Genomic DNA, 13,003 nt, shown 5'->3' with positions numbered 1-13,003 from the left:
AAGGAATCCTACTTCGCGGAATTTCATTTATCACGGTAGGGTCTAGAACCGATTAACCGCGATAAACGAGGGTTCACTGTACACACATTCACCAAATTCTCAACTCTTTGGTGGTGGTAGGGTGGGGTCAGGCATGGCCAGTACCCAGAGCCCATTGAGAGTCTGGCTCAGGACCACCACTCGGGTGCCCCAGGGGACTGTGCTTCCTAACATTCTCAGTGGTTGATTTTTTCAGAAACTGATGGCCAGGTCTTTCTTTCGAGTGCCTCTGGGTCGACTTCAACCTTGCAGCGAACCTGCGCAGGTGCACACTTACCCGATTACGCCACCAGGCCCCTCCTCTCAGGTAGCAAGGATCAGCAAGTTCCAGCCCCAAATCCCCTCGGGCTTGCCTCCTGATTTTGAATGGCCCCTGAGCTAAGAAGGTCTGTTTTTAAAATAATTTTTGAATGGTTGAAAACAAAATCCAAAAGGAGAAATAATATTTCATGACACGTGAAATGTAGATGAAATTCAGATGTTCACAAATAGAGCCATATTAAAGCACGGCCGCATCGTTCGCGACATGTGGTCAGTCCATGGCTTTTGCATGTTGCGGGGGGGTGGGGGGAGGAGTGCTTGGGCTTTGTGTCTCTGGCTCCTTGGGAAAGAGTGTTCTGACTACCGAAAAAGAGAAAGCCTTAGGACCAAAGACAAAAAGTGTCACCCCATGTCACACAGCTACGCTGCCCTGAGGCCTCCTGGGTACCTGGTTCTGAGAAGGTGTGTCTGTCTCAGTACAAGGAGGGTAGAGGATGTTCTTGCCTGTGCTTCTTTGAGGGAAGGGCCCTTCTGAACCCTGGATTTGAGGGCCCAGCCTATCTACTTACCCACCACGTCTGTTCCTTCCCTCACGACGTCTGTCATTCACCTATTCCCTGAATACCTGCCAGGTGCACTGTCTGTGCTGAACACAACCGTGTAGACAGTTCATCTACTCCATCCATGCGCCCATCCCTTCATTCATCCAATCCATTTATCTTTCTAATGACTCTTTCATCCATTCTTCCATCCACCCATCCAGCCAACCACCTACCCATCCACCACCTACCGATCCCCCTATGTATTCCTTCCTTCCTTCCTTCCTTCCTTCCTTCCTCCAATGTATTCATCCTGCTAATCACTCTTCCACCCATTTGATCATCCATCCTTCCATCCATCCATCAACATATTTATTCAATGGCTATTTCCCAAGTGGCCACTCGCCAAGCGCCACGTTGGTTCAGGGATACAGTGATGAGCAAACAGACAGGTCTGTGTCTTCATGGCACCCCCGTTGCCAGGGGAGGGAGAGACTGAACAGGCTGTCCATCCTGTGATGGGGGACCGAGACAAGAAGAGCACACGTGGGAGGAGGCTATACTGAGGAGGTGCTTTAAGACAAACATAGTTGAGGAGGAAAGAGTCATTTTAAGGGTGAGAGACTGGTCATTCGGAGGAGACATGAAGGTCCAAGGCTGGCCCAAGCTTGCCCCAGGAGGTGTGGTTCTGGGTAGGGCCAAAGTGACCTGAGGGGCAGCTAGGGAGACCAGCGAGGTGGACAGTCTGGTGTGGTCTCACTTCCAGGACAGAGCATGACAGTGCCTTATGCCCAGAGTGACCAGAGCCTCTGTAGCAGGGCAGGCCCGGTGCTTCTGGAGAGTGAAGGCCAGAGGGGTATGTGTATCATTCTTGGGGGGCTGGGGGATCACTCAGTCCAGGACCAACCCATCTCTCATCCAAGCCTTGGGTCTCAGTCATTCTTTAGACACTGGCATTATTGCCCTCCCACATCAAGTGCCCTGAGGCCTGACCCTTGGGTCTGTGGGGCCCAGCCCCTGGCCCCGTGTCCACAGTAGGTGCTTTGCAACTCCCACCTGATTACACTTCCCTCACTGTAAACACACCCACACCCTCGCCTTCGGATTTCCCCAGAAAATCTGTTTCTGGGGCTCATGGCTCCTCCACACCCTGTGTTGATCCCCTACAACTTCCACCCTGAAGGCAGGAGCAGGGCAGCCCCTGTGCCAGCAGTCTTGGTTCTGAGCAGCTGGCGGGGGCTGGCGGGGACTCTGTCTGCTCATCTATGAAAAGGAAAACCCGCCAACTATGTGCTGGGACTTGGGCAGAATTCTGCTTCCCACCCAGACGGGGATGATTTATCAGAGCCGTGGAGGCCAGGCAGGCCAGTCTGGACAGCAGACAAAACAAAGTAACATATCAGAAAACAAAACAACGTATCTGTGGGCGCCTGCAGTGCTGAGAACGTCGCCCTTCCAAGGGCCCTTTCCTGTGTCTGTGGCCTGGACTTCCTGTCCCTCTGCGCCCGGAGGTCCCTGCTCCTAATTTGGTTTTAAATGTGGAGTGGGCGGGCGAGTGGCGGTCTGGTCATTGTCACCGAACCCTCATTTCCTCTGCCTCCTGGACGGACTCCCGACCAGGGTGAATTCAATGGCCCTGCCTCCCAGGGCCCAGCAGACCCTGGGCGCCTGGGGACGAGAAGCACCTGGTGACAGAGGTGACAGGTGGGGCAAGAGGAGGACTTGGCCAAAGAATGGAGTGCCCTCCTCCTCTCAGGGAGGCAGGGACCCCAAGGCAGTACACTTCAAGGTAGTCATGGCTGCTCCTCCAGGGGCATCAAGACTGACCCCTGGACTCTCCTAAGCCAGGTCCTCTGGCCAGATCCCCTCCCATCCACCTGGTGCCCACGTGCACAGCCAGCTGGGGCCCAAGCTGGCCTCCTGAGCTGTGGACAGCCCTGACCAGCCTGTGTAATTTCACCACCTGCATCCAGAAGTCTCCTCTCAGATGGGAGGATGCAGGCTGGGCCAGCACCAGCATTGAACACAGCAACACAGCCCTTCGGGATAGGGGTGGGGTAGGCTTCGTGCCGACCATGTTCTGAGGCCCTGCCGGGGCCTGACAGTCACACAGCACCCGGACAGGGCTTATGGACAGTCTGGAGCCCTAGAGCCTCAGTAGCCACTGTTCCCGGGCAGACAGAAATGCTTGTATCCATCATAGGAGATGCTGCCTCCTTGAACGGACATGAAGCATTTGGGGTCCACGCCACCAGGTCCTCCTATGATGGGTGAAAGTTCCAAGTCTGAAAAAAGAGGATTCCCCCCTCCCTGCCCTGCACCCCCCTGCTCGGGGGAGTCACTCTCTCGGTGCTCGGCGAGGTGGCCTGGCGCTTCTTATCTTTGAACCCCGTATACTTACGCTTATTAAAATCAATACCGTCCATTAGCGGGCGATGTTTCCATTTTTAATAATCTACTGATATACGACCTGTGCTTTTATGGGACTAAACAAATTTCCGCTCCTGTGCCCCGCCGCAGCCCGGGGGCAGGCGGGGTGCGGCCTGGGCCGGGAATGTTTATTTACTGCCTGCTCCTGACTAGGAGCCTATCTGGGCCCCGGCCATGATGGCTTTTACACGGAGATTTACGGCCCACTTCCTGTTTTCCAGATGCGGCCCGTTGGTAAGGGGCGTAATGAATGCAAGGTATTGTTGAGTGGGATCATGCAAGCCCTATGAGGCTGTGGGTCCACTGTCTTCATTCATCCATTCATTTCTCTGGGAGTGGGCATGCCAGGCAGGATTGGGGTGCCCCCACTCCTTGGCCACTCTATCCTGGCTTCCCCTGGTGATGGCTCTCCATCCCCCACATCTGCCCAGCCCCAAGGTCTGTCGCCATCATGTGTCCCCCCTCGGCTCACCTCCACCTGTGTACCAGCCCTCACTGCCTCCCTGAGTCCTGCCCGCTGCGTTTCAGCCACAGCTCTGGGATTGCGCTGTGTCCTGGGTGAGGTCCGGGGGGACCCCAGGCTCCCTGGAACCCGGGGGACAGAGCCTGGTGGTCCTGCCAGGTGGCTCTTGGGCACAGCTATTGGCATGTTGTGACCTCCAGAGGGCTCTAGTCAAGGACCCAGGGGCCTCCCACCAGATGACTGCCTCCCAAAGAGTCCTGGGATGGGGGCTGCTTCAGAGCTAGGTATTTTGGGGTGTCTCAGGACAAGCGCTTTGAGGTGTTCCGGGGTTTCTGGGAGGAGCCCTGATGATGCAGTGAGTTACTACATGTTAGGCTGCCGATTACCACGTCAGTGACTTTCTTCAATGTCCGCTGCTCAAAGCCCCCTCTCTCTCGCTCCCCGGGAGAAAGATGAAGCTTTCTTCTCCTGTAAGATTTGGAAACCAACAGGGGGTCACTCTAGTCTGTCCTATAGGGTCGCAACGAGCCAGAATGGACTGGGGGGCAGTGAGTTTGTTTGCGTTTGTTGAGGGCCTCTGGGCAGTGGGGGTGGAGGGCTGCTCAGCTTCACCTCCATCCCTTTCTTTTGAACACCATAGACTTACTGTATCGAGCCCATCTGCCCCCTGAGACCTCCTACCGGTGCCCTTGTGATGGGGAAGACGCGCTGGGCCCAGGCCCCGGTCCCCGACCCGTCTTCCATGCGTTCCAAGCTGCACAGCAGAAGTGGAAGGATGGGTGCCTCTACACCATGGGGTCGGCGAAGCATCAGGAACGGTCCCTGGGCTGCAGGAGAACCAACTCGTCAGCCGTAGAAGAAACACAACCGGGGCGATTCTCAGACTGAGGGCAGCAAGCAAGGCTTCAGCGCGTTTTCCTGGGGCGCGTCCTCAGGAAAGACCGATGGCCGCTGAGGACGCGCTGTTTGGGGGTGGGCCCACAAGAATGAGCCCCGCCTCAGTGAGACAGATGCACACAGACCGAGGACCGGAGGACCGTCGTGCCGGACCTGGGCAGCTGCTCATTTGCACCCCTGGCAGGCCCGTGGTCAACAAACACCAATGGTTTGCGGGGAAACAGGGACCCGCAGCCACGCCGTTGAGGGCCACGTGCCTGCTCAGACTCCTTCTCTGACACTCGGGGGAACTGAGGCACGGGGAAGCGGACTCACCCCCAGTTCAAGTCACTCATACAAGTGGAGGAGACCCCTGGCTTCTGGTGTGTGGGCCCCCAGCCTGCCGTCCAGCACAGACCCCGGCCTGGGCAGCAGCTGCCACTCTGCGGGCTGCACGCTTGTCATCTGCGGCTTCATAAAATGCCCCTGATGAAAGCCGCTGGGGACGGAGGCCCGGGCGGCCCTGCGCCGGGCTGGGCAGCGGAGAAATGTGCTTGTTAAAATGTGTAATGAGAGACATAACAAATCCTCAATATCGGGCGACGCTGTCGTTAAACCCCTTAATGATGGTGGTATTTCTCTGGTGTGCCGCAGCTCCTTATAAAGCCCTGGGCGTGGGGCGGCTGGTAGGGGGTGGGGGCAGGGAACAGACATTGTGAGGCTGTGGGGGAAGGGCAGGTCTGAATGGGGGCGGGGTCTGCCAAGAACCCTGGCCTGGGAGCAGGGGCCTCAGCCCTCTTCCTCCATCTCAGTCCCTGCTCTGTGGGAGCCTGGTGGCCACGGTGGCGGTCTGAGCTGGGTGGCAGTGGTGTACCCTGTGACCCCAGGGGCCCTCGAGCCTTGCTACAAGCTGGGTGTGCTCGGGCCACCCTGAGACCCCCCTCGGCCCTCTTCCAAGAAGACCCTTCTGAACCTTCTCCTGGGAGCCCCTGGGGTTTTTCTAGGGGTCCCCCTGGGTTTTTTCCCTAGGTCCTCCTGGGTCCGCTCTCAGGCCCCGTCCAGGACCTCCTCTCTCAGCCCACCCCACCCCATGCCAGGATTCCCCTGTGGGCCTTCCCTCTGGGTCTCCCTGAGCTGAGCTCTCTCCTAGGAACCTCCCACCCCGGTTCTCTCAGGGCGTCCTTGGCCGATACATGTGGAGGAGGACAGAGAAGACTTGGAACGCTCTGGAGGTGACTGCTGTAGACAGGACCTGGAAGCTTCCCAGAGCGTGGAACCCCATCCCTGCCCTCTGGCCACACCACGAGGTGGTCAGGCACTGTCCAAGCGGGTATGACTCACAGTGACCCGATGTCCATCAGCACAAAACCCTGCGAGTCCTGCACCGTCCTCATAGTCATTCTTCGTTTGAGCCTATTGTTGCGGCCACTGGGTCCGTCCATCTCCTTGGGGGCCTTCCTCTTTGACACTGGTCCTCTGCTTTACCAAGCACGGGGGCCTTGCCCAGGGACTGCGGAAGATGAGCTCTCTCCTGGCACCCACCACGGCCACAGGTGGGGAGTGGGTCATGTACTCGGCCCAAGTCCACTCATGTGGGAGTGTCTCGGGATTGTCGGGACACAGAACCACACAGGGGGTGGCTTCTAAGGACGCACATTTGTTTTCTCTCAGCTCTAGTGGCTGGGAGCCAAGGTCAGGGTGCCGGCCGTGCCGAGGCCTCCTGCAGCCCCGAGGGGAGCCTCAGGCCAGCCTCTCGCAGCTCTGGAGGTGGCCGGCCACCGCGGGCTTACAGGCGGGCTTACAGACGCAGCCCTCCAGCTGCTACCTCTGATGCCACATGGCCTCCCTCCGTGGCCTGGTGTCTCCTCCACGTTTCTCGGACTCCACTCCGATGGGATCAGGGCCCGTGCTCCAGTAGGACCTCACGTGTGTATAATGACCAAAATCTTTAAAGTCTATTTCTAAATAAGGTCAAGGTATCAGAGACTTCAATTTTGGGGGGAGGGGGTGGGTGGGCATCATTCAACTTATAACAACTGCTCTCTTGGCCGTTTTGTGCCAAAGGCGTTTTGGTTTTTGAGGAGTTTTGGAGGTGGGAGAAAGCGGACCCAAGGCCAGGCTCTCAGCTGGTGAGCCTGGAGGCCTGGGGCACAAGGGGGGAGGTCTTGGGGGAGGCACCCCTTTACGTCTCCCAGCAACCTTTTCCTCTTTTCTTGACATGTGTCCTTCCCTATTCCTGGTCTCTGTGGTCCCAAACAGCTGCCTCCACCTCTACCTCCGAGGCTCACCTGAGGGCTTGGCCTGAACCAGTTGCACCATCCTGAGCCAGCTGCCCCCTGTGTTTCCCTGGCAGCCCTTTGAGGGCCCCCAGACCCACAGGCAGGGCATCCTGCCATTGTTCCGCAGAGAGGGGCTACTGCCGACCCCATCAACCTGGACTCGTGACCCTGGCCCCTCCTGGCCTGTGGAAATCGATCGCCTTCTGTTTAAGACATCTGGGTCGGGGTTTCTGCCATTTGTAGTCCAGAGGGTCCTGAGGAACCTGCTCTCTGAGCCTCCTTTCTACAGCTCCCAGGGGAGGGGGAGGGGGGGCTGGAAACAGCATAAAGAGACCAAGGGGCATGCGCAGCTGAGCCGGCTGCAATTGCCTCCTGCTGGCACTGGGCTCCCTTGGGGCAGGGTGGGAGTCACCTGGGCTGGCGCTCATCCCCACCTAGGGGACCACACCACATCCCTGAGGCCCTGGGTTGACCCTAGCCCTGGAAGTAGTGGGCATTTGAGGGGCTCCCTCTGAGGAGCAGCTTGGCAGGGGAGGCCACAGGACCAGAAGCTTAGGGGTTGAAGGGCGTAGCTTGGGATGAACCAGGCGATGCCCTTGCTGGCCGGGCCCTGCAATCCTGAGTGAGTCCCCTCACCTCTCTCCTGCTCGGTCTCTGCCGCCTCCAAAATGGAGCCACTGGAAAGGGGACTCGGAATATAACGACCCCAACCATGGTGCCCAGCCCCCTCCTGAGCTGCCAGGGAGCCCCCCTGTGTAAGCACAGCCTGGTTATGAGCCCCCCATCAAACCACCTGCATTGATTGGCCCCATCACAAGGGCCCTGGTGTCCTGCTCACACACACCCCCCCCTCAGGTTGCTGGCCACCTGGGGAAGCAGCAGGCAGCCCTTGAAGAGGCAGGGTGGGGGTGGGGTTGTCCACAGCTGCTGAGAAATGAGACTCTGAGGTCAAAGCTTGTAACCCCATTCAAAGGCCCCTCAGCTCCCCACCCCCACCCCCCTTTCAGAAGTACCCACTCAGCACCAGGGTCACACAGCTGGCCCAGGGTCACACCCCCACCCTACAGAAACAGAGGCTCCTTTGGGAGGATGACTTTGTGGGTCCTACTAAGAAGTGGATCCTCTTCCCTGCACAACCTGATCCCCCCACCCCAACCCACCCAAGGAGGAGGCATGAGGACTCAGAGGGAGGGGGCCATGGGGTGGTTCACTTTGCCTCGGGGCCAGCCTGACCCTGCACACCTACCCTTCACTGCCCCCTCCCCATCCAGGGCAGAGGGTGAACTGGGAAGCGGGTGCATTGAGTAGTCTGTGAGCAGCTGGACGCTCTGGACTGGGCATTAAGGGCCAAATGCTTTGCATGTAAGTTGCCAGAAATGGTTATTCCTGAGAGGGAAAGGCTTGTAGGAAGGCAGTGCGCACCCTCCCAGTGGTCCTTTCTAGAAGGCCTCCTGGTGCAGTCTCCAAGCAGGGGTGGGGGCAGGGATGGGCTCCGGGGCAGCCCAGCAGCAGCTATGGTGGGTCTCCTTCTCGGGGCAGCATACCTTAGACCTCTAGAGCAGTGGTTCTCACCCTTCCTAATGCTGCGACCCTTTCAGACAGTGCCTCATGTGGTGGGGACCCCCAACCATAGGTTATTTTCATTGCTACTTCATAACTGTCATTTTGCTACTGCTGTGAATTATAATGTAAATATCTAATATGCAGGATGTATTTTCATTGTTACAAATTGAACATAATTATTGAACATAAACCTAATTAAAGCATAGTGATTAATCACAAAACAATATGTAATTCTATATTGTGAGATAGTTATGTGTTTTCCGATGGTCTTAGGCGACCCCTGTGAAAGGGTCATTCAACCCCCAAAGGGGTCGTGACCCACAGGTTGAGAACCACTGCTCTAGATGCATCCGAGAACTAGGCAAAGGAGGATTTGCTCTGCTCCCCCCAGGGGTCGCACAGGGCCGGAGGGAGGGGGGTCCTGCCTTGTTCCAGAGTGGAAGATCAGGGTCAACATCTGGCCCTGGAGGGTATGTGGGTGTGGGTGCAGAGCAGGGAGCAGTGAGCAGCAGCCTGCCCTGTGTAGGCCCTTTCTTCCTCGCACTGGGAGGAGAGGCTCCTCTCTGAGGGCCAGCAGGGCACCCTGCTGTGCTCAGCACTATCTCAGCTGCCAGCTAGGAGGGTGTGGCAATGACAACGGTGTGGGCAGCTCTTGCCCAGCCCTCTGCCCACACATGGAGGTGCCCAGCTGGCACGGATGAATGGCTGGGACAGGCGGGGGCCACATCACTCACTGAGTGCCATGGGAACAGGGCCACCAGCTCCGGCCCCCCCTTCCCACCGGAGCAGCACTCGCACCTTCCACTTGAGACCCCAGCCTTACTGCCAAGAGTGATGCTGCCCCCGGACAGTGGGCGTTTTTCACCACCCAGTGATGGTACTGCGCCCACTGTCCACACAGCTACTGACCGGTGGCCCCGCTGCTGTCCCATGGGGCCAGGCCCTGGGCATGGGAGGAAGGCCTGAGGAGCTGCTACAAGAGGACAGGGCCAGCCAGGGGTGAAGGTCTAGGGCCTGCAGGAGCATGGGGCTGGGAGATGCGTGCACACAACAGGGGCATGGGAGGTACACAGGGCTAGGGTCTACGGGGAACTGGAGGCTAGGGGGCTGGGGGAGAATGGGGCTGGGTGCTTGGGCTGGGGTTTGGGGAGTGGTGGGCTGGGGTTTGGGGAGTGATGGGCTGGGGTTTGGGGAGTGATGGGCTGGGGTTTGGGGAGTGATGGGCTGGGGTTTGGGGAGTGGTGGGCTGGGGGTCTGCAGGGAGCTCAAAACCAAGAGCAGCAGGCAAGGGCTTTGAGCCCCTGGCCAGTTTCTACCCATCAGCAAGCTCCGTACCCTCACTGTGCCTCGGTTTTCCATCTGGCCCACGGAAAGAGGTACCAGTGTCAGAGTTTGGGGGAGCAGTGCACAAAACACGATCCCAGCACCTCACACAGCATCTGTACAAGCCAGGATCCCAGCCCCAGTGGGCTGATCTACGGCCCAGCCCTGGACCGTATTCGATGTGGCCAGCACTGCACAGATGCTTGGACGCCAGGCTCCTGCTGGGGAGGCGAGGGCCTTCCGTGGCCACCTGGGGGTGGAGTGGAGTGGGGGGTCTGGTCAGGGAGGCTGCAGTCCTGTGGGTATGTGGGGATGGGGGTCCCAGGGTACCAGTGGGGAGGAAGGGTGGTGCAGACAGCTTGCTCCTGCATCCACCTGTCTCCCTGCTCTCTGTCCAGCCAGCTGTGTGTCTTTAAAACCTCACCAGGCCCTCTGACCCAAAGGACGGGGTGCTCACATGCTCCCAGTCTCTCAGTGTGACATCAGCAGGGAATCAAAAGTATTGCATGATTTGGAAACGCCGTCGAAAGGGGAGCAGCCTTGAAAATGTGCCCTGGCTCCCAGCCCACACCTCCCCTGGGAGTTAATTATTTTCTTAAAATGCAACTTGTACTGTTAGTTTAAAACATTCCAACTGTGTTCACACTCTTTAAATCTTCAGTAAACCTTAGAGTTTAAATCACTTGCAGATAAGAGTAATTCTATTGGGGAGAGGGGGTGGGGGGGCCTCAGTGGAAGTGGAACCCAATGTAATACAAAGACCATTGATGGCGGCCCGAGCCCCTCGGGACGTGGGAGGTGCTGAGGGAAGCCTGGCAGGGCTCAGGCAACCGATACCCCCCACCCATGACTGCCCATAGAATACTGCACCTGGTGCCTCTCCCAGCACCCCACTCGGGGCGGGCCACGCAGTGCTCGCTCAGGGCTGCTCACTGTCCCTCAGAAAAGTTGCTGTGGGCTGCACTTGGGTCTTCAGGGCTGGATCCGCACCGGCCAGTGGGGCGGCTGAGCTAGGCCACTGTGGGAGGGACACTGGCCCCAGTGGGGAAGGGTCTTTGGGTCTTAAGGCTGGGGGAGGGGGCCCTGAAGGGCCCAGTGGTTGTTGCAGGTGCTGGCCAGTGGCCTTCCTGGGTACCTCCTCTCCTCCCCACCCACATCCTCAGGTCTTGCCCTGCTCAGGTGGCCGTGGGCTTGGCTCCCTGGCATTATCCCCGAGAGCTGGCATGCGGTCAAGAGGACAGACAGGGTGTTCTCTGATCCAGAGGGATCTGGGTCTCTGAGGGTGGGTGGCCAGGAAATCCCACCCCAAGTGAGAGCCCACCCCAGCGCAGGGGCTCCGTGTCCTCAGGTTGGCCTCTTTGTCCAGAACCGACTTCCTCTAGCCCCAGAGCTTCTGGGCCCCTGGCGGCTCCCCTCCCAGTGGCTGCTTTGACTCAACCGGGCGCTGAGTCCCCGGCTCCTCTTGGCCACCTCTGCCTCCCACACTGTGCATCCCTGCCCTCGCACTGCCCACCTGGCCAGACTGCTGGCTGTCTCTTCTCCAGGACGAGAGCCCAGCACCTGCACAAGTCCAGGCTGAAGGGGTCTCAGCACGAGCCCGTCAAAAGTAGATAGGCTGGCACCTACCCTCAGGAGCCCATGTCCTCTCACACCTCTGCCCCCAAGGGTTCCCCACATGTCCACATCCCAGGGATAGCTGCTGCTACCGGTCAGAGTCTCTGCCCCTTCCGGTGACAGAGGCCCCAGGTGAGGCTGAGCACTGCCCCCCCGCCCCGCCCCCAGGCACTAAGCTGTGCAGGGCACAGGGCTGTCAGCTGAGCAGAGGGAAGGGCAGGGGTCCGAGGCGCCGTTTCAGAGCAAAGCAGACATTAGCTGGAGATGACGTCCAGTGCAGCCCAATTGAGCTCCCGGTGGGGGTGGGGGTGCGTGCTGGGGTCGGATCCTAAAGGCTCCACAGACCCCCACACTGCAGCTCCTGGCTGACCTAACCACCCTGGGACCCCACTGCATGCTTCCTCCTTAGGAGGCACCCCACCCCTCAGGGGTGTCCAGTGTGAGTGTCCAGGAGAGTGTGTATGTGAGAAAGCATGTTTGTGATCATGTATCTCTGTAAGCCTACGGAAGTGTGCAGAAGGATGTGTACATCGGGCAGCTGTTCTCAACCTGTGGGCCACGACCCCTCTGGGGGTCAAACGGCCCTTTCACAGGGGCTCCCCGATTCATCACAGTAGCAAAATAACAGTGATGAAGTAGCAGCGAAGATCATCTTATGGTTGGAGGAGTCACTACAGCACGAGGAACTGTATGAAAGGGTTGCGGCATGAGGAAGGTTGAGAACCGCGGACACAGGGGAAGTGTCGTGTGAGTGTGTGTACAAAGTACATGTGTAGGAGAATGCGAATGGGTTTGAATGTGCTGGAATAGTGTGTGTGTTTGTGTGTGCATGGATATGAATGTGAGCATGTGGGAGTACACGTGTGTACATGCATGTGTGTATGTACAGGTGCACACACACATGTGTAGGGCTCGGCGGTGTCCACCCTCCTGCCTGGTGCCCACCTGAGCCTGTCCCACACTGGATCGGGTGGGCTGCCTGGTGAGGAGCAGGGCCGGAAGCCACGGGAGGCCCCATGGCCACACACCGGGCTCCAGGAGCGCTCTCCCAGGCCCGTGGGCTCTGCCTGAGTTTGCAGTGTTTCATGCCCCATTGCCACCAGCTTTGCAGCTGGCTTGGGGTGGGGGCTGTGCTGTGCCCAGCTGTTAGGCCAGAGTGGTCCTGTCCCTCTCAGCCACAGCCCTGGCCCCTGGGGCGATGGGAGACAGGCTTCCTTCCCAACTTGGGCTCACCACCTGGGCCTCTCCCAACAGCTACTAGGCAGGGGGTGCTCCCGCCGGAGAAAGCTGCCCCACGGCAGGTGCTGGTTTTGGACCCGCAGCAGTGTGTTCCAGAGGCTACACCATTGGGCCTGGGGCATTGCTCCTTGGGGCCGCCTGCCGAGCACACTGCCCAGCCTCCAGAGCCCACCCTCATCCCCTCCAGGACCTTGCCTCGGGAGCGGGGGACTCCTGGTCCTGGGCCAGACACAGGCAGGGGAATGCCTTGGAGGCATGGGGGAAAGAAGACTTCAGCCCACATGGGGGGCAGGGGGGCTGGTGTCCTGGACACCTAAGGGAGAGTGTCCCTAGTCACAGCAGAGCTGCCCAGGACGGAGGCGGCTCTGGGGCATGGG

The sequence above is a fragment of the Echinops telfairi genome, unplaced genomic scaffold, assembly GCF_000313985.2.
Source record: "Echinops telfairi isolate 266 unplaced genomic scaffold, ASM31398v2 ScPeMD7_7457;HRSCAF=8495, whole genome shotgun sequence".
Classification (NCBI taxonomy): Eukaryota; Metazoa; Chordata; class Mammalia; order Afrosoricida; family Tenrecidae; genus Echinops; species Echinops telfairi.
Note: the sequence above shows the minus strand (reverse complement) of the source record.